The sequence below is a fragment of the Limulus polyphemus genome, unplaced genomic scaffold, assembly GCF_000517525.1.
Source record: "Limulus polyphemus unplaced genomic scaffold, Limulus_polyphemus-2.1.2 Scaffold153, whole genome shotgun sequence".
Taxonomy (NCBI): Eukaryota; Metazoa; Arthropoda; class Merostomata; order Xiphosura; family Limulidae; genus Limulus; species Limulus polyphemus.
Window position 1 is genome coordinate 635,756 of NW_013665763.1, and position 22,190 is coordinate 657,945.

Genomic DNA, 22,190 nt, shown 5'->3' on the forward strand with positions numbered 1-22,190 from the left:
TTATTCTACTTCTTTTACCACCAGAGATCATTCAGTATGGTTTCGTCTTATTCTACTTCTTTTACCACCAGAGATCATTCAGTATGGTTTCGTCTTATTCTACTTTTTTACCACCAGAGATCATTCAGTATGGTTTCGTCTTATTATACTTCTTTTATCACCAGAGATCATTCAGTATGGTTTCGTGTTATTCTACTTGTTTTACCACCAGAGATCATTCATTATGGTTTCATGTTATTCTACTTGTTTTACCACCAGAGATCATTCGGTATGTTTTCGCCCATAGAAAAACTGCCATCTTGAGGTACCTGATATGAAATTACGAAAGGCACGGCTCATTTGCTATACTAGATCAAAAGGGTCATTTATGTAGGTTAAAGTTGAAATTAATCTGATCTTACCGAATACTACTCTTTTATAGAGAATGTATAGTTATAATCAGATTAACAGGAATTCCAAACCTGTATACTTCATGCATATTTGCCGCAGATAGCTCTCGCCTAGCTTTGTGCGAAATCTAACAAACAAACAAATCATATATTTAGGATAACTTTAGATGTTACGCAATTTTATATGTCGATGAAATATAAAACAACCTTTCCTGATCTTCAAATTCTGCTTTCCATGAATTTCCTTTATTGACGTACAGATGATGACTTTTATATAGACAAAGTATTTGATCTAGGTCTATAGTTTTTGTTATATCCTTCCAGTGTATCAAGTTTTGTTTAAATGCAGTTAGTAACTTTTAAATTGCTTGGATTGCATATTTACATTGACGCAAACAGATATCACCATTTCCCACAACAACCTGTAATATAAAGGATTTCCTAGTTTATCAAGTGCTTATACCCATCCATAAGTGGCACTCGGACCTTCTTGTTAGAACGAGTTAGATATAAGACGGGTTATGCAGTAGTTTTTCCCCGGTAAGAAACAACCTTCACCTCTCTATAACTTGTCGTTTCCCTCGACGGTGAAAAAAAACAAACTTGAAGATGTAATTATGAATGGCATAAATGCACAGGATCTCTATGTTCTATATCATTATCAAGCTGCTGGAAGTGACCTTTGTAGTGTAACTTCCAACATTACGAAGTTGGTAACGAGTTTTAAACGAAGATTTAGGACCTTTATCAAGTACGCTTACCACTTTAAAAATCATTTTTTTTTATGCTGTATCTTTTATTTTCATGTCTTATACGTACGATGCCCTAAAAATCATAAACCCGAACCGTTTAGTTTGACGTAAAAATAAATAAATAACATTCTACTAATACTAAACTATTGTCATACTCTTGATTTATCATAATAAGGAACTTTTATTTTTAACTTTCAGTATTTGAGAGTTTTTAATGTATGGAATGAAAACTGAAATTAAATTATTTGTATCTTTACATCATTGAAAAACACTCTTCTATCTAACTACATTCACATGTAGTAACATTAGTTGAGTAGATAAATTATTTACGTGTTTGCTTGTTTTGAGATTGTATAGGATATTCTTGTATAAAAATGCCAAACTGTTGGTTTTGGAGAAAAAAAATATGAATCGTTTCACTTACGAAAATTTCCCCTTTGGACGACTTACGTCATCTGGCAAAAAGTTAGGATCCAGACAGTTCTGCAAGGTATGTATAAAAAACTTCAGACTATAGTCACCAAGAGTACAAATCAGAATAGAATAGCTATTAATGATTTTGAAATACCATATTGACGCCATAATTTCTGTATCAATAAAGCAAAGTCTTGCTTCATAGCACAGTTAACACCACTAGTTTACAAATCATTAGAAAGTATGGTCTTATCTGTCTTAAGAATTTCTTACCGTTTGGAAATGAAGGCTAATACTTTAGAATAGGTGTAACGTCCAACAATTTGTACAAGTTCAAATGTAAACACAAATTATGTAAAAAATAGTTTATTCTCATTCTTCAACTAAGTTGCTGAGAAAATTTAGTAAAAATACACTTTAGCAGCAATATGGTTAAACTTAAAGAGTTCAAGCACAAAAAAAAACAACAAAAAACAAATATTGGTTTTATAGATCCAAAAGACTCCTTTGTTTGAAATTTTGTTATTCACTCTCTCTATTTTTTAATGAATGTGTTAGTCAATCACCAGAAGTAAACTTCTGAATGTATATGTAAGTCAATCACCAGAGTTTAAGATTCTGAATGTATGTGTATGTCATTCACCAGAGTTTAAGGTTCTGAATGTATGTGTATGTCATTCACCAGAGTTTAAGGTTCTGAATGTATGTATAAGTCAATCACCAGAGTTTAAGGTTCTGAATGTATGTATAAGTCAATCACCAGAGTTTAAGATTCTGAATGTATGTGTATGTCATTCACCAGAGTTTAAGGTTCTGAATGTATGTGTATGTCATCCACCAGAGTTTAAGATTCTGAATGTATGTATAAGTCAATCACCAGAGTTTAAGATTCTGAATGTATGTGTATGTCATTCACCAGAGTTTAAGATTCTGAATGTATGTATAAGTCAATCACCAGAGTTTAAGGTTCTGAATGTATGTGTATGTCATTCACCAGAGTTTAAGGTTCTGAATGTATGTATAAGTCAATCACCAGAGTTTAAGATTCTGAATGTATGTGTTTGTCATTCACCAGAGTTTAAGGTTCTGAATGTATGTGTATGTCATTCACCAAAGTTTAAGGTTCTGAATGTATGTGTATGTCATTCACCAGAGTTCAAGGTTCTGGATGTATTAGGTCGTCAAGAAATTAATGTCGCGTTTTGGAACACTTTCATTAACCACCGCCCAAAAAACGTACATCATATATAATAGTTAAACGAATCGCCTAAACGTCACGTTAATGTAGCATATATAATGTGTAAAGTTTAGTATACTCTAATTCCTTATAGTGATGGCAAACGACAAAACACATATTCGGCATGTAATGCTGATTGAATACAAGAAGGGAAACAACGCCTCTGTAGCCACAAACAATATCAAAGAAGTTTATGGAAATGTTTTGAACGTTCGTAAGTGTCAACGATGGTTCAGAAAATTTCGTTCAGGTGACTTTAGCCTTAAAAACTGTGATGGCAGGGGCCGACATGTTGGAATTGATATTGATGCCCTGAAGACGCTTGTTGAGTCTAACCCAATGAAATGGCCCTGAAATTGCATGTCTCTCATGAAACAATACGTAAACATCTGAGAAATATGGAAAAACTCCTTAAAGAAGGTGTTTGGGTGCCTCATGAACTGTCCGATGATCATCGTTTCCAACGTGTGAACGTAACTTCGTCTCTTCTGGTGCGTAATACGCATGAACAATTTTTGGACAGAATTGTCACCGGTGATGAAAAATGGATTCTCTATGTGAATATTAAGCGCCAAAAAACAATGTCTCAGTCCTAGACAAAAACCACTTCCGAACCTAAAACATGGACTCCATCCGAAGAAAGTGATGCTTTGCATTTGGTGGGACATCAAAGGGGTAATTCATTTCGAACTCCTCAATCCACAGCGAACTGTCAATGCAAAGATCTATAATCAGCAACTGGAACGTTTAAATCCAGCCCTTCACTCGTCGATCGGAAAGGTTTTCTTCTTCTCCACGACAATGCACGTCTACATGTGATACGTTTGATGCAACACAATATTATGCAGTTGGGTTGGGAAGTTCTCCCCCACTCACCATATTCTCCAGATATGCCACCATCAGATTACCATCTTTTTCGTTTGCTGCAACACCATCTTAATGGGAAAATGTATGCAAATGTGGAAGGTGTAAAAGAGGACACCAACATATTTTTTGCTTCAAAGCCGAGAGATTTTTTTGATCAGAGCATTAACAACATGGTTGTAAATGGAAAAACATCATGGATAAGAATGGAGACTATTTAATTTAATAAATGTTTTGTTTCGATATATATAATTTTTTCGGGTTTTTTCATCTAAACAAAAACGCGACATTCATTTACTGACGACCTAATATATGTAAGTCAATCACCAGGTTTTAAGGTTCTGTGTGTATTTGTAAATCATTTACCAGAGTTTAAAATTATGAATGTAATTGTAAGTCAATTACCAGAGTTTAAGGTTCTGAATGTATGTTTAAGTCAGTCAGCCGGTGTTTTTTATGATTATGGACTTTATAGAACAGAAGATGATGGTTATTAAAAGAAGCGTACACCTTGATGCTATAAAGTTACATTAAACTTCTATTAAACTTATAGAATTTATCATTTATCTTTAACCAAAAGTATGCGAGAATATCTGTTATTCTGACATTTTCATGAGTATTTAGTTCTTCATGGAAAATATCAGGGTTCATTGAGAAGGACTGTAGTAAACGTCTCTTAGTGAAATTCCCAATTCTATTTTCTTTAGATTTTATTCTGAACTAACTGTTACACTTTGTGAAATACATCTATATGGTCAAGATGTGTTACTTGCAGTGTTTTTCTCAGGTTCTTACAACCAGGTGGCGCTACAAAAGTTACTTATTCGCATAACAAATATCACTAGAGAAAAAAAAATATTAAAAGACTAAAAGCCAGATGTGAAAAAGATAAATAGCCCCAAAAAAGTAGATATACGAGTTTTTAAGTAACCATGTATGCGAGTAAACTCTAAAAACGGCGTGACATGAAAATACAAGTGACCGTAAACAGATTGCATATTGGGTTTAATGAGTCAGTTTCGAAAGAAAAGGTTTTAGTCTGTATAGTTTGTGTAACAGCTTTAAATCAGATAGCAAAATTTAATATATATTACAACTTATATTGAGTAATACTATGTTCTGTTATTCTTCCCATGTTCTCTAAGCATTTGTTTAAATACAGAGGGCTTAATAAATTATATTCAAACGATTTAAAATATGCAAATCAGAAAGTCATGTGACGGTTACAGCCGATATAAAGTCGCGATTGAACGGAATATATCAGTACTATATTTTTACATTGTTTGGTGTAACGTGAGTAGTGTGATGCAACCAAAAATTGATTGTTTTTGGCAAGTGTATATAACAACCTTTCCGATGTAGAATTTCCAAAATGGGGATTTCAATTATACTTATTGGCATTGGAAAACAAAGGAACATTTATTAACTTGAGACACCAGGACCATCCAGAAAGAGACCTGCAACAGGTCGTACCCTGACCATGGTAACCAAAGTTCGATGTCTTTTAACACGTGAGAATCCACGAACTCACACAAAGCTTGGTGGTAAAAGCCGTCTATGTACCCCAGGCAACAGTACGCAATATAATCAAGAATAATCTCTCGCCTAGAAGAGCGACACAAGTCACTTGTATACAAGTTTCATCCACAACATATCCATTTAACATGTTCACTGCTGGGACGCTCATGTGCGTGTTTAGCATTCGTAAGTGTATGATCATGACGCACATGTGCGTCGTAAATAAAGCACGTATACATTACACGTTTTAGATTTGTTATTATTACTACTGTTAAATTGAAATCACAATGCTGTTGCACTAAAATGCTTATCAGCACTTTCATAGATGATGCTAAGCATCGCAGCAGTTAACGTATTAACCATTGCATCTGGAGCATGAAACTGGTGTTGATGCTATTCCATATGAAAACATATCAGTCAAGTCACCAGACACAGTAACTATGGACTTCTGTGCGACTGAAATGTCAAAATGGGCGCTGGAAGGCGGTCTTCCTTGTACAGGAAATGAACTATGGGAAGCTGGCAGGGAGAAGTGTGGAATATTGGACATGACAGTCTTACGAAGAAGCATAGTGCTGTGTAAACTATGCTACAGAATAATTATCAATACGTATAGTCGTCAGATAGAGCATGATCGGACGTGTCGACATGAGCTGTAACTACGTGGTGAAGGTCCAAAATTGTTTTAATATAACGTACTCAAACTCTGTATGTCTAAAATCCAATGGATAATGTTACTTTGCCATTTCTCATGAAATTAAAATATTGTGAAAAAGTTATATATGCTTTTTTGTTTGTTTTTTACAAGTTAACATTTCCGATAATAATAACTTCCGATTTATAAGTATAAAAAATATGAGTGTAGCTTCTTTAAGAAAACTACGAATTTGTAAACTACTTCTGAGATTACTGATAACAATGATCTATCTTTAGAAATTCATGCCTTTTATTATTTGACCTTATTTTTCATCAATGATTAAGTGAATCATTGAAAAAACAACTACTAAAAACAGGAAATGTCATTTTGTTGGCATTCTGCACAAACGAATCTTAATCAGATGTTTTTCACCAATTAAATACTTTCGTTATATTTTACTAATTCATTTCAAGCATCTTTCTAACATAACTCCCACAGTTAAACTGGAAAGGCCTATTTGAAGAACACAAGAACTAAGGACATAAAACGCAAAGTTGATTCTATTTCACGTTCAGCTTAAAAACTTGCAAATTTAATCTAATAGGCTTGAAAAAGAAAGATAAAATCATACGCCTCGTGTCTCGAGTTACAAATTTATATGTAACTTACATTGTAAAATCAAGAGATGTTTTTTTTTCATATATTTATTCAGGTAGTTATCTAGAGTTTTATATTTGTACTAAAGATACTTTGTGTTTTATTCTTATTGGTTGAGAACTAATTACAGGATTCGATTTTTTTTAAGTTTCAAGGCTGTCACACAATTTTCTTAATTAAAAATTAAAGTTTGCCATCCGTAATACACTTCTTAACTCTTTCATCTTCTTCCTCACTGGTTTTCTTGATGTTTTTACAGCTCATTATGGTTTTACAGAATGCCTTCCAGTTTGCGATTATGTTTACCACTTATAATAATAACATAATTGTGTTGCATTATGAAATAGGCAAATAAATGTTGGTTTTGTATAATACAATATCACAACAATGTTAGCAAGAGCGGAAAATATTAGCTCTCGTTTTTATCCTATCCAGCTAAAGTTATAGGAAATCAGTGTGAAATAAAATAACTCCAGTTGATGTTTAGCAAATTACAGAATATACTTGCTCAGCTTCTCAGGGAAAACATTAACTATACTGAACTATGTATACACTCAGGCATTCTTCAAAAAAGAAAAAAAAAGAGAAATACTGTTAATTTACATTATCCGAGAGCACTAATTAGTACCGAGCAACTAAAAAAAAATATTTTTTTGAAAGTAATCACTATTATAATTATAAGATTTGTTAAAAAAATTGCATTACGTGTATGTGAACTTTAGAAACAAGAAAAATAATAATATTAATTACAGCTAGCGTCCTCATAGCTAATGCAACTGAAGTAAATCGATGCATCAAAAAATTACTAAGAATTTAAAATTACATGAAACTTACTTGATATATAAGGTAACATATTCAATATCATGGTAAAGAAACGTTCAAAATGTTTTTTATGCGCAAACTTCTACCAGTTGGTTCTGTAGCTCTTTTGATTTATATCAAAACATTCTTTGTCTAGAATTGCACGTAGAATTGTTTAATTACATTACTTGAATGCATATATAATATTCATAAGTGTATTTCGAGAACGTCATACAAATAAACCCCAAAGACTGTAGCTTAGAAAGAAACATCCCATTTTTAGACAAATAATTTCAGTTGTTGTAGTTATCAAAATGGGCAAAGTGTGCCTGATTATATATATATATATATATATATTAAAACATCAGTAGTATTTGTTGTTATTTGTTTGATATTTTACTGTATTAAAACCACTATGAATATTAATTTTCATTATACTTTTGTTTCCATTTGAATTTTTTTTCCATTTTATGTCTACAGCTTAGTTTCTCATGCACGTGCTGAGAAAGAATAAACTTCTTGCTGGTTACTTTTTCTCAACTGTTGCTTTAGTATTCTCAATGTCACCAACTTGAAACAGGTAAGTCCATATTATTATTGCTTTATCTGTTTGTCTGATATAATAAAGTTACTGATTTTATTTTTTAACTTCTGAAAATTCATGAAAAGTCAGTATTTTAAACTTAAATGATTATAGTTAATATTTATTGTAATATTGCAGTTTTAACAATGATGAGAAACAGCGTTAGAAAGGGGGTGTTTCACCCCTCCTCCATGGCTCGGCGGTAAGCTTGAGGTCTTATAACCCCAAGAGGAAAGAACATAGAAACCTGAAATTTTTCACCCATACTAAATGGATCCTGAATCTTTGCACCTGGGTTTTATTACTTATCTCTGTGCGTGCGCGTGTGCGCCTGTTTATGCGAAAAACCATCTAGAAAACTAATGTGACCGCCATAGATCCAAGAGGAAAGAACCTAGAAACCGGACATTTTGCACACATACTAAGTGGACCTTGAGGGTGTGCATCTGGGTATTATTACTTATCTTATCCACGTGTTAATCCATATCGGAAGTCAAAATCTCCATTAGCGCTTTAGATATAAAGAGGATCATTTCAGCTGTAAATACAAAGCTTAGGAAGAAACATAATAACACATTGTAACGTTTTATTTTTCAAATTATGACACAGGTGAATGCACGAAAAGCACATCTTTCAAAAGAAAAACGTATAGTGATCGGGTGTTTTCGATTATAGGATTATAAGGGTTATGATTACACTGTAGTTTTTATTACTTCCAGGCCAAATTGAAAACAAAACACGAAAGACACTGTTGTTTTTTAAAAGTATATTTTTAGTCAACCAAATATTTTTGGTATCTCCAACTTGAACGCCACCTTATACAACACATGGGCTAAACGGCCAAGTAAGAAATCCTATGATTAATACATCTCTAATTTAGAACTACTGATCAAAAACAGGTCAACCAGTGAGCTGCACATGCTACTTACACGGCTACTCTTAATCGAATAGCGCGGTTGACTACCATGGGTTGTAACACCTACACCCCTCCACATACACATATCTGAAAGTGTACAGTGTATGTATTAAGTGGCATATCGCGGTTCGAAATATTGACCTTCCGTATAGCAAGTCATCCTGTAGGCCACGCCCGGTATAGATAATCAATTGTCCATTTTTACGCCATAAATACGTTTTGATCAGTGAGACAAATCAGTAATTTTAAAATTATTATAATTAAAGAGTTTTGTTGTGGTGTAAACATGGTGTTAACATGTCCGCCACACCCAATGCCGACGACGCGTTTCACTTAATACCAGAGCTTGCTCAGAAGGCCGGTTGGGATACAACAAACACAGTAGTGCTCGGAATGCTGTTTATATAGATAGTGCGGTTGAAATATTGTTATACACTTTTTCTAATAGAAACCTTATGGACGTAAAAAAAATGTAGTGTTTAAAAATACAAGCCTAATACTATTGTCCCATGGCAAATATAATTTGTTATGAGATATTATATATATTCATTCATTACTGTTAGAATTTGATTGTTTCAATGCAAGTGTAAGCTAACTTGCAGTATTTATTTTTAAACCAAAATTAGTTAGTTATTAGCTGTTTTCTGTTGATTTTTTTCAGGTTATCTACCACTTCGTGTTTCTGAATACGTTTTGATCTGTCGTATTTTGCTGATCAATCACAAAATATTGAACAAAAGACATGAAACATAACGAGACAGAAACGACCAGTGATGGATAGTATCCAATACAGTCGTAAAAGCGCCTTTATGTCGGTTTTTTATTGTATTTTATACGAAAAGATCACCCAGAGTAATTTCTCAGTGTAGCCCTAAAGAAGACTTTCTCCTTTGTACGTTAATAAAGGTATGTTAATAAAGATGTTTTACAAATCCGTTTCTGTGCAATAGTGCCCAACGCAGTCTTAAAAGTAAAGTATACTTTGCCATCACGACGTTTCTATTGTAAGTTTAAATACTGTGTTAACTCGTATCCAAAACTGGAAGTCTTTACTGATTTTTTGTTTTATGATAAAAAGTTACCTAAAAGTGCCCTCTGAAATCTCCAAAATGAAATCGGAAGCTGCCCTTTCGAACTTTCCTTGTAATAAAAATCGATCAATGTTTTGACTGGTGTTCCAAAATGCCAAGCGCAATCTTAGAATAAAATCGTAAAGTTACTTTTATGGGTTAATTATCATATGAAATTGTAAACATGCGTTTGTGGTAATCCAAAACATTTACGGCAGAAACTACAAAAAAAAAAAACAACAACACATTAACGAGGGTTTGGTTGGTATGTGCGTGTGTTTTGTAATAAGAAACAGTCGAGGGACATTGTAGTTGTTTTGGAAAGAAAACACTACACAGAAAAACTGATAAGAAATTAAAACAGAGACTGGATAAAGGTAAATAAAAATTAAACTAACATAGCAACATTGGAAATAAATATGATTTCAAAGGAAACCAGTGATGCTGAATTACAATTCCAAACTTAAAATAGTTAATAGGAAAATGTACGAACCCTACTAGTACTTTGTGCCAGTACTTTGAAATAAGCACGAACTGACCTGTAAAGTTGCATCTCTTCAGCTACCTGAGCCAATCATCATTAGGATATCCTGGATAACAACATTTTTGTCATGCCACGTGACTGTTAGGCTGGCAACTTCACGAGATAAACTTACTGGTCACCAAAATCCTCTTCACCATGGAGATAGTAGTGACAGTCTAGACTGGCACCAACTAGAAAGGTGACACAACCAAGGTAACTTTTGCAGGTGGTGAATTTTGAAGTCTCTGAAATTGAAACGATAGAAATATCTGAATAAATGTAAGAAAAGTTATACGAGCATATACATTTTATGATGATAAATACAACACCTTTAGAAATTTTTTGTTGTATGAAAAAATTATGATCATTGATTGCGTCACAAGAGTGTATTGCCAAAAAGGAGCAAGAGTAAAGACGCTTATACGGATTTTCTATTGTATGCAAAATGACGAATGTTGATTTGTGTCCCCAAATGGCCAACGAAGTCTCCAAACGAAATCGTGTAGATGCCTTTTATTTTGAATATTGGATTGATTTCCAAAATTTTCAGCGCAATCCGCACATACAGATAAAAATATTCCTTTACACGGTTTTGTTCTATGGAAAGTGTTGAATGTTAGTGTTATGTATTCCAAAAACTGTAGTGTGAATGTTTTGTTACCACGATTTATAACTTAATAAACTTTCCTACAATAAGGGCGACATTTCTTTTGGATTATATAAAATTTTCTATATAAAAAGACTTTTCATCTATAATGAAACTTATACTCAAACTTTCTCTTTTTACTTTTTTGTGTCTTATGGAACACAATTACAAAAAAAAAGTTCGTTCAGTATTATAACCTTTCAATGTGGGCAATAACTTCTTAGTTTGATAAATCAAGTTACAAAGAGACGATAAATTTCTACACTCCTCCAAAAAGTATGTTCTCCTAAAATCAAGTCTGCAAAACGAGTAAGAATATATATATACATATATTCATGATTTTTCAGAACCTTCGTTTGATAGTTCAAAGCGAGTAATACATGTACTATCAAATGAGAGTGCTACTACCTACGCATTGAGCCACCAAGAAAACCTGAAACTTCTCTCCTTTACTGGCTCTAGTCTAAGAAAATAATTTTATGTTTAAACGAACAAGCGTAACTAATAAACTCTTGGGACCATTCAAGCACGTGGATTAATTCATATCACGTGCATGGCTAATATATTTGTTTTGTTGAAAGTTTTATTCTAACTAAGTTACCGTTGTTAACAGGGCAGAGATTTCTATAAAATAAAAAAAATAAAAACTTTTAATTCAGATAAGCCACACTGAATTAGGGATCACTGTTGTTATCTGGCACGAATTATTTATATTTTCAGATTTTATTAGGCTTAATCCGGAAGACCCGGGCGGGGTGTCGATCTGACAAGAGATTAGTCATGGTTCACGACGCAGCTATAGTAAAGAGTGTTAACACTGATTCTAAATCTGCCTTCTTACGGTTTTGTACATGGAAATAGACAATGATTAAGTAGCAAGCTTTTTTTTACTATGTGATTAATTTTTATCTTCTCTCTTATTTTCTCATTGAGACGATCCCGTTTCACAAGCCATGCCCCCCCCCCCAGTGGCACAGCTGTACGTCTGCGGACTTCCAACGCTAGAAACCGGGTTTCGATACCAGTGGTGGGCAGAGCATAGATAGCCTATTGTGTTTAAACTACAAACAAACAAACCCTTTTCACGAGAATTCAACACAATATACTAATATAAAAATATTTTACCGCTCTGCTACTAGTTAGTATTCTGCTGACTTAAAACGCTGGAAACCAGGTTTCGGTACCCGTGGTGGGTACAACACAGATAGTCGATTTTCTATCTTTGTGCTTAACTGAAACAAACAATATAAATAATTATTTTGTTAAATAACTACATATAAATAATCGACGTTAATGACGTAGCTTGTGATACTTTTATTTTGCAGCGATTTAGTTTTATGTACTTAGTCTGAAAAATGAATAAATGAAATAAATAATACGACGACAATGTTAAGACGTAAACTTAAACACGCTTACAATTCCATTAGAGGAGACTATGCGGAGTTACATTGTTTGTAAGTTGGATTCGGATTAGTATTTAGAAGAGTTTCTGTAATTCTTGTAATTTCTAATAATGGAGTTAATTAAATAAAAACTCAACATGGATAGCGAATACCCTCTTCTTTTGAAATTGTAACTTTCTTGGATTTTATATCTTGGTGTTGGCTTCCTTTTTGGTCTTTAAGTCTATATTACAGAGCAAGAATGGGTTTTTTTAAGATAAGAAAAAAAATTAATACAATACTTAAAAGCTGACATTTCAGTAACAAATCGAAAAAGCATTCTACAAATCATTAACGTTAATAAGCCCTAAAATGAGTTTTTCATTTTACTCTATGTTCATATTAATAGTGCTTTAGTCAACATGAAAAAAAAAATGTTTGTAGTTAGGCTATCTGTGTTCTGCCCACCACGGGTATCGAAACCCGGTTTCTAGTGTTGTGAGTTTGCAGAAATAAATACAATACCGGCACGCAAACGCATTAATCAAATGTTTACTTGGTTTATTATAATCTTGGTTTTTTCTAATACCAGTTGTGATATTGATAAATTATTATAAAATGCTGCAGAGCTAACTCAACCAAATTATAATTATTTTAATGTTTTGATGTATAGAAAGAGCGATACAAATGATGCAAACTGCGTAAGCATGCACTGTATGTGTTCGAGACCTTTTTATCAGAGATCAACTCAGAAGTGTTTCGTGATCTCTCACACATTTTATTCTTGCCGTGATCTAAATCTTTTATTTCCACTTCAGTTAAACACTAAAATAGAGTCTCCAGTTAATACGGATTACTATACTTCAGAGCATCAAGACTTTTGTTAGTTTGTTCAGCGATTTATCATTGTATTATGATTATGAGACGCATTTTAGAACAGAATAATATTTTCATACCCCTGCTTTGCTATGTAAGAGGCCTAAATGTTTAGTTTACAATGTGTCAGATCTTTTTGATCACTCCAGAAATTCGTTTAAGAAACACTAATATAAAACTCTGATTTCTGACGTTTGAAAATTTGACCTCTGATCTTTATATCAAAATTTTGACCTTTCTTTATCTTCGCTATTGGTCATTATCTCGAGATGTCGATCTTCGTCTTGGACTTGACCTCTGATAATTAAAATAAATATTCATAAGCTCAGGTGATAAGCCAAAAGTCACTTTCTAAGAAACCAGTTCAAGACACCGATGTTAAAAACAATGTGAGTTAGGTATCAGGCAAAGACATTTGCGCTCAAAACTTGGTCTGTTTACTCAGTGTTACCAAAGAATTCATAGTTAGGACACATAGAAGAGCTACAATGACAGTAAGCAAGTAAATGAAGGATCTGACCTCCAGGTGGGTAACAGACGAAACTGAAGAACCGTGGGAGTGAAAGTAGTGAAGTGTGATGCATTGAAATAAATATAAACAACAACAACAAAAACTCGAAGAAGATATTTGGTTGATGAAAGCAGCACAAACAAACGTTACTTACAAATTACTCCGTGTAAATATTTTTGTGGTTGAAACTTAAGTCAGTGGAAAATAATACAAGTTAGTCAGTTCCACTTGTTTGAAAGTAAAGACTAGAAGTTTGCCAATAAAACAGAAGACGAACGTTTATACGCTGAGCCTAAGTACTCAACTTCCTTTCTAAAGTCTCCAGCATACTTGTTCGAACAAAGACAAAACAGTCACTCACATACAGGTTAGGCATTAAAGAAAAACACAACATTTCACAATACAAAAGTTACAAAAAACTCCCGATCCACCCCACAGCGTGAGATCTAAGTAAAGGTTGATGGCACTTATATATCCCTATTCAAATTCCGAAACAATGGCCAGAAAAGGTTAACTTCCTGGTTACTAAGGCTAAGCAATCTCATGAAAGTACAGAGTCAGTCTATAATAAGCGAAAATTTAGCATCTTCAACATTCCTCAGATGCTGGTTTGGGACGATCATTAGTAAGTTTTTAAGAGACAACTAAAGTCTAGACATATACAAAAATGTTGATACCTCATAGATGCGTAGGTTTATATTGTGAATTATACATTGCTAGAAATTCTGGCCGCAGTTACCGAAACAACAATAAGTATAAGGCTTGAATATTTCCTTTAATAAAGAGATAAGGATATTTCTTTAATTTTAACAGCACAAATCTCTGTAAATCCTGACTGTTGGAGCTGAGTCAGCAGTGGTTAAATACAAGACATAAATAGCTCCTATTATCAGCATCAACGTAGGAACTCTGAGATCTGATTGTTAAATAGCAATTAATTCTCAGTGCTAGGAAATGTGTTTAACACATGTATGTATGGATCTGTTGTAGAATACGACAATCAACGGTGTCAGATACTAAACGTTACTTTCTTAACAAGTGAATGTTACAAGTATTTGTAAATTGTTCTTAAAAGTCTCAATAAACTTTAGGAACTGTAACCTGGGTGCAATAAACACACGTGTGTAGCAAAAATAACTTGTACTATTGTAGGCATTTTGGATCGAATGAGGCTTACAAAAAAACACTAGTGTTAATATAAAAAAATCAAGTGTAACTTCAAAATATATCAACAACTTATGACCATATTTCCGGGGCTCAGATGCATAAGCCACATTCGCTTTTACGCAATTATAGGTTGCTTCCACACGACGTCAAACTTTTGCCGGGAATTCGGCGGTCTGTCGACGTGGGGACAACTTTCATAACAGAAAGCGTGCGTTGAGTATAAAATATCAGTAGTTTTAAAAAATGCCCGAGGACTGCTACGTTTTTGAATGTTCTAATAGGACATATAGAGATGTGAGTAAGAGTTTTTATCAAATACCAAACGAAATCCCTTAAAGACATGAAAAAAAAACTCACAAACATGGAATTGAGTGAAAAGAAACGTCCAAAATGACATGCAAATCTGTCGGTAACTACTAACTCTTATTTGTAAATGACTCATATAAGATTGATAAAATTACACTTTATCAAATTACTCTAGTTCACACTATAACAGTTGTTGCTTATTCAGTTTGATAATATAAATAGCGTTTCAAATTTCAACCACTACTATAACTGTCGTATCCCAGCCAGCTTGGTGAGCCCTGGTATTTGGCAAAAGGCCTGATCGGCATTGGATATAGCAGATATAATGTGGTTAACATATTGTTATAAGTATTTTCACTTAAAAGTTCATAGAAAACAACGGGCATCCACTGTTATTATGCTCGTATGTGAAGTGATCGTTCCTGTATTAAAGTTATGGGAAAAAACAATAACACACGTTTTACACATTACTGTCCGAAAATGCATAAAATCAGTACCGACAGAAAATATTTCTAAGCTATCTTCAAGTATGGTGTTTATTCATACTCTAAGTTATATACCAAGTTCCATATCTACATTATATCTATTGATATATTTAATTATGTTTTATTAAATTTAACCTACATTTCTAGCCTATTCGCGAGAAGTTTCTTCTTTAAGTTTCAACTGAACTTGTATGTTATGTGAACTTATGTTCTAACTCTTATTTTTTATACCCATTATATCTTGTTTTTCCAAATGTGTATAGACTATAGGATGGTGGCTGAGTAGTCTACGAGTGATACTCACATTGGCTTTATCATTTGTATTGGTGACATTTACCTTACGTCTGTCACAGGATAAAAAATCGCAATAAAAACTAAGTGTGACTTATTCTTAGATCAGCAGCTATCATACAAAACTGGAAGGTTTGTTTGTTTGTTTGAAGTTAAGCACAAAGCTACACAATGGGCTATCTGTGCTCTGACCACCAAGAGTATCGAAACCCGATTTCTAGCGGTGTAAGTCCGCAGACATACCGCTATGCCAAAGGGGGACAAGCTGGAAAGTCTTGGATTAAAAGCTGAATAAAGATTTGTTTCATCAATTGTGTATTTGTTACTATCATTTATAACAAGTTTGTTTCTTTGGAATTAAGCACAAAGCTACACAATGGGCTATCTGTGCTCTGCGCAACACGGGTATCGAAGCCCGGTTTCTAGCGTTGTGAGTCCGCAGACATGCCGCTGTGCCACGGGGGGGGGGGCATTATAACCAGCTTACTGGACATTAGTAAGTACTAAGCACTTTAAACTCTGTAAGTTTTACTTACTAAAAAAAAAAGAACCGTAAGTGTAAGTGCAATTTAAACATACACCTTGCCAAAATTAACTGGCTTTCATCAAAAATATTCATTCCTAAGTTGTATATCCATTTATTAGTAAAATTATGTGTTTCAATACTTTTAAATACTTTCATTTAGTTATCCGTATAATTCAAGGTTTGATATGTCTGGAAATAAGGATCTATTCTATCTAAAGGTAACAGACTGGTCTTTGAAAAGCACATTGCTTTAAACCCATCACAGTGCAACTAACACTCATTTTCCTATTTAATACATTGGTTGCGGTCATGTTTGCCCTTAAACTGAAAGTCAGAAATTACGAGATGCGTGAACTGTGCATAGACGATGATGTAATTGAAATCAGTCTATAAAAGGAAAACTGATGAAGCACTGCATAAACATTACAAAAGTTAGATATACAAAGGAAACTTTAAAGCTTATGAATTTCTAACTTTTAAAATACTTTGAAACAGTTAAAACTTGCAAGCGTAACTGTTAAGTGAATACAAATAGAACATCAGAATTAATTCAGTGATATTACAGCAATATTTGTGACTTTTTCAACGTTCATTTTGCCAATTACAAGCAGAAGTTTCGTAAACTGAGACACATGCTGTTCTTTATCATTTTTCTAATCTTAGGAATATTTGATGGTAAAGTACGTATATCAATGTAAACACAAAATAACTAGGTCGAGAGTAGGCGAGACAGACGTCTGAAAAATATCGTTTCTTGAATCATCTAGTCATCCCTTGAGGTTAGCTGCACGCATGAATAAACGCATAGCCAGGCTTATCGTTCTCTTTTTGTAGCGATACGCCGATGTCCTGATGTTTAATTCATTCTTTCATCAAGGTCTAGATATTCTCCAAAACATTTATTTTGTGTTTTGCCTAGTTCCTCTCTTTAAATATGTACAGAGTAGGCACGGGGGATTCTGCTCTTTCTCTATCTTATGCCTGCCTCGTGCTGTGCAGCAAAGATGCTTCTATATCATTGATTTTGCGCAATGTGCGCGTGTTGGTCTAGACGATCTCGTGGGGGTTGTCTTCGGGTCGAGTGCACGGGTTGGCGGTTTGCGTATACGCAAACAAACGCAACAGGACTACTGCTACAAGTTAACGTCTCTTATATATGTTATGAAAGCAAAACAGCAGAATGTTTTTTTTTACTCCCATCATAAAAAATTAGTAATACATAGTCCGTTAATATATATATATTTAAGTCTACTGAAAGCAAAAACAAATGAAACTATGCATTGATTTTTGAGTAAGGTCATGGCTAGTCCTTTTTCCAATATACAGTTAAGAAAAAGCGCTAAGTGTATTTTATTTTTAAAACAAGGCTGTCTTTTAAAATCAGTCAAATTTTCGTTACATTTTCTTATGTATTTGTTTGTATAAATCATTCATCAGAATGTTTCGGCTTTTCACTTGAGGAAAAATGAGGTAAGACCAGTAAGTTGGCTACCCCAGTTTATCATCAGTTATGACGTGTTGCTATCAGAATGAATTACATGAAACTATTGTGCACTCGGCCTCATGCATAAACACACTGATGAATGTGAATGATCAAAGTGTGTTTTTGAACAACTTTGGTTATGAAGTATATATTCTATGGAATTTCACTTTGTTGATTTAAAAGAATGAAGAACTATAGGCAGTCGAATATGTCATAAACAAGAAACACAGTTCAAGCTCACTGATTTTTCATAATGTACGATAACTGACTTACGATAAGACCCCTCCCCCACTAGGAGCAGCATTATCTCACACCAATAATGTTCTGCCGTAACATACGTCATTGCCCAACACTAGTACCCATATTATTTTACGTCATTGTGATAGATATGGCGTAACTTGCGCAAGGCCTTTAAAATGCAGTTACTAAATGCAGCGTTTATTTTAAATATCAGCTGTTATAAGTTAGATTTGGCCATTTTACCCTATCTTAGGGATCCATTTTATCTAAACTTACAGGTAAAACGGCCTCAACTACAAGAAGTGCATTTTTTATATGTGAAAAAGCCCCCAGTGGCTCAGCGTTAAGCATGAAGACATATAATGCTCCCACCGCAGGTTTTGATACCCGCGGTGAGCACAACACATATAGTCCATCGTGTACCTTTGTGTTTAACAGCAAACAAACAATATATGTGTAAAAAGGCTCATGCCTTTTTGTAACTAGAAATGACATTTATAATAAAACAAGGTTCATTTCAAAACTTTTTTGCTTCTTCATGACGTTCATCTTAACTGTTGAAAGCCACATCCAAAGATAAGGTGGCCGTCTTACCCTACCTTCCCCTATATGTGAAATCTTGCACAAACCCTACATTTATAGTACAACATCTTTGTAAGCAATCTTTTTTTAAACAGCAAAACAAAAAAATATGTGTTGAAAAATAAAAAACTAGAACTTTATTACTGCTTAACATTATATATTTGAACGAAACAAGATTATCACCACTTCTCTGTTGCGGATTTTTTTCCTATTCTTTTGTTAGTTGTGGAAAAACCTTTCTGAAGAATTTCAGACCTTTCCTATATCGAGGAAATGTTCTAGCATCCATTTTCTAAGTTTTAATTCTTATCAGTATATGCATTCTTAACTCACTTCTGAAGAAGTAAAATCTAATTTAAGAAATAATTTCGTGTTGAGTTTACTTACTGATTAAGCATATTTTATTAAAATCTTTTACAGTATGCAAGATTTGTTTTTAAAGCAAATTCGACGTTACGATCGCTGGTACTTGAGAATGATCGCACCAGTGATCGAAACGTCGTACCTGTTTTAAAAACAAATCTTACCTACTTCAAAACAGTTTTTGACTTAGTGGTTTCTTGACTTGTAATTAATTTTATGAGTAGTTGAAAAGAGAATATTATTTGGGAATTCAGACGTATACTATAAATATGCACTTCCATACATTAAGTGGTATCAATAGTAAAATAAATATTAAATATTTATTATAATAATTAATAACTTTCAAGCTTCCAAAACCTGTAAAAGGCAAGTAGTATGAATGTGTTGACTCTTGAAACATAATAGAGATAAGCCTAACTACATAAAATAAATCATCTCACCTTAAATGTTTGGCCTACATCATTCAAATTAATTTGTGAAAATAGCTACAGGAGCATTATACGGATTCACAGTTATATGTAATTGTTGTATTTTTTCAAAGTTTAATTACCTAGGTAGACATTTGTTTGTTACACGTCGTATAAACTTATTAACTTTAAATAAAAAGAAAATTAAATCAGATATCTTCTCATGCAGTATTCTAACGACTATTTTTTTAAAGTTTCTGAGTATGTTATATTAGGAGTCTTTTTGCTAATCTATCTTCACTGGATCGTGGGGTAAAAATAACATGGAATATTTCCACTATATGACCCTGATGGTTGGGGTTGTCTTTGAATCACATGTGGATTACAAGCGTCAACTTCATCAAACAAGTACTTCTGTATAAGTAATATAGTTTTTGACTGTAAAAGTTATTAAAAAGCTTGATTACATTGAAGTATATTACGTTTCACTGTGTTCATTTACAAGCATCCCTACTGAAGTAAGAAAGCATGGGGTAGCAGTTAAATACAGGCGATGATATTGAAGTAAGGTTCAGTTACAAGCATCGCTACTGAAGTAAGAAAGCATGGGGTAGCAGTTAAATACAGGCGGTAATAATGAAGTAAGGGTTCAGTTACAAGCATCGCTACTGAAGTAAGAATGGAGTAGGAATTAAATACGGGTGTCGATAAGTATCGAGAAATAAAGATTACATTATGGATATCGCTATCAAAGTAAAGGTGGGGTTTGGGATGGCTAAACAATAAGTAACAGTGAGAATGAACTTGTGACTAAATAACAAACACTGCTACTGCAGAAAGATTAGGGTAACAGATTACAGGCAGACGACGCTATTGCATGAAGTAATAATGGAGTACGAGTTTAGCATTGACGTCATTATTTAAGAACGGAGAGGTAAAATTTGTATTAGGAACATCGCTGTTGAAGAAATAATGTGTTAGGAGTTAGATACAAACAATGAAATTGAAGTAAACATACCAAATGAAGTATATATAATGGATATTGTTACCGGAGTGCAAACGTCACTATTAAAATTAGAAGGGCAAGGGTTAAATAATACACTTTTTGAAGTCAGGATGGTGTGGGTGTGAAATAGAGACATCGTTGTTGAAGTACAAATATGAAGTAAGAGTTATATAATTGCGTGCATCAACCATGGGTTAAGATATAGACGTTTATATTAAACTAGTAATAAGAATGTGGTTTAGATATTATCGAAAGAGCCCGTATATTTGTGATGAATAATGTAGAAAGGATTAAACTACGGATGTTAGTATTTTGCCACTGAGTTAAAAGGGAAACATCAAATTCAACTCGGGAGAATGTTATTGAAATGAATATTTTAGCTTGTATAAAGACTTTCAGAGTTAATATGTTTGAAATGTTTCAGAACTGACGTCATTGTAAGGAGTTTACTTAAACTTTATGCAGCTGGTTATTTTTATTTTTTCTGACGCTAAGTCAGTGTTGTCAAGAGTATTTCTGGAATTAATTTGAATATTGTATTTGTTTCAATTTCATCCCCATTTTTTATTAGATGTGCACAGAGAATGGATTACTTCGATATATCATAAAGTAAAGAAATAAAATGACAAGTATAATCTTCGTTAACTTGAACAAAATCATAGAAAATAGGATTCAAAGTTATTGCACCTATTAATTTAAAATATTAGTACGACAAAAACAAATCGCCTAGAATATACTTTTATATGCAGGTTACTTAGGTATACATTCAGTCAAGTTTGTCTGTGTTCATTGTACCTTCATAATAATTTTAAAAAATTATTGGATGAATCCAATGCAACCTCCAAATTTTTTCAATTTAATGTTAAATAGATTAAAAGTTCAAAATTTCAGACAGAGATAATTCAACTTCCATAGATATTTAAAAACAGTAGAGCCGAGTATTGATCATAAAATTAGCCACACGTTTACGAATAAAAGTTCCATGTGGTATAATATTCAAACAGTTTTAAATGGAGTAATACAATTGATGAACAATCATTCAACCTGTTTTATCATTAACTAAACATTACCATTCAATTGGGCTGAGCGTAGTCTAGTAATTATCGTGCCCAGACTGCGAATCTGAAGGTTCATGGTGCACGACCCGTTTATGTAAACACGCGCTTTGCACTTTGGAGCTATAAGAATGACGGTTAAATCTCATTAGTTCTCCCAGCGGATGTAAGGTAAGTGTGTGGACTTACAACGCTAAAATTCGAGGTTCGATTCCCCGCTGCTGAAAAAGCTTTACGCTAAAAACAACAAACAAACAAGTAAATCTTACTATCCGATCAGATAAAAGTAGCTCAAGAGTAAAATTAATGTTTAATCGCTATGTCACTATAAATAGTTCTGACAAAGTAATATTCTAAGTGAACTTATTTGCATTTCATGATAGGTTCAAAATCTAGAAAAGTTTTCTTTTATTAAAAATGCTTAAACTTACTTGTTTGTTTTGAATTTCGCGCAAAGCTACACGAGGGCCATCTGCGCTAGCCGTCCCTATTTTAGCAGTGTA

At 33.4% G+C, this 22,190-nt stretch overlaps 2 long non-coding RNA genes across 5 annotated transcripts in view; one reads left to right on the forward strand and one right to left on the reverse strand.

The window, feature by feature from the left end:
• Positions 1–22,190, reverse strand: part of LOC111084494 — a 138,002-nt gene that overhangs the window by 23,057 nt on the left and 92,755 nt on the right. For all 4 annotated transcript variants that reach the window (XR_002609588.1, XR_002609586.1, XR_002609591.1 and 1 more), the window contains exons 3-4: positions 10,378–10,606; positions 1,566–1,624 (exon numbers count right to left, since the gene is read on the reverse strand). This is a non-coding gene — a long non-coding RNA (uncharacterized LOC111084494). The remainder of the gene's footprint in view (positions 1–1,565; positions 1,625–10,377; positions 10,607–22,190) is intronic.
• LOC111084502 lies at positions 1,552–9,647 on the forward strand. The gene is made up of 3 exons (XR_002609594.1): positions 1,552–1,631; positions 7,750–7,849; positions 9,430–9,647. It is a non-coding gene; the product is annotated as an uncharacterized LOC111084502 (long non-coding RNA).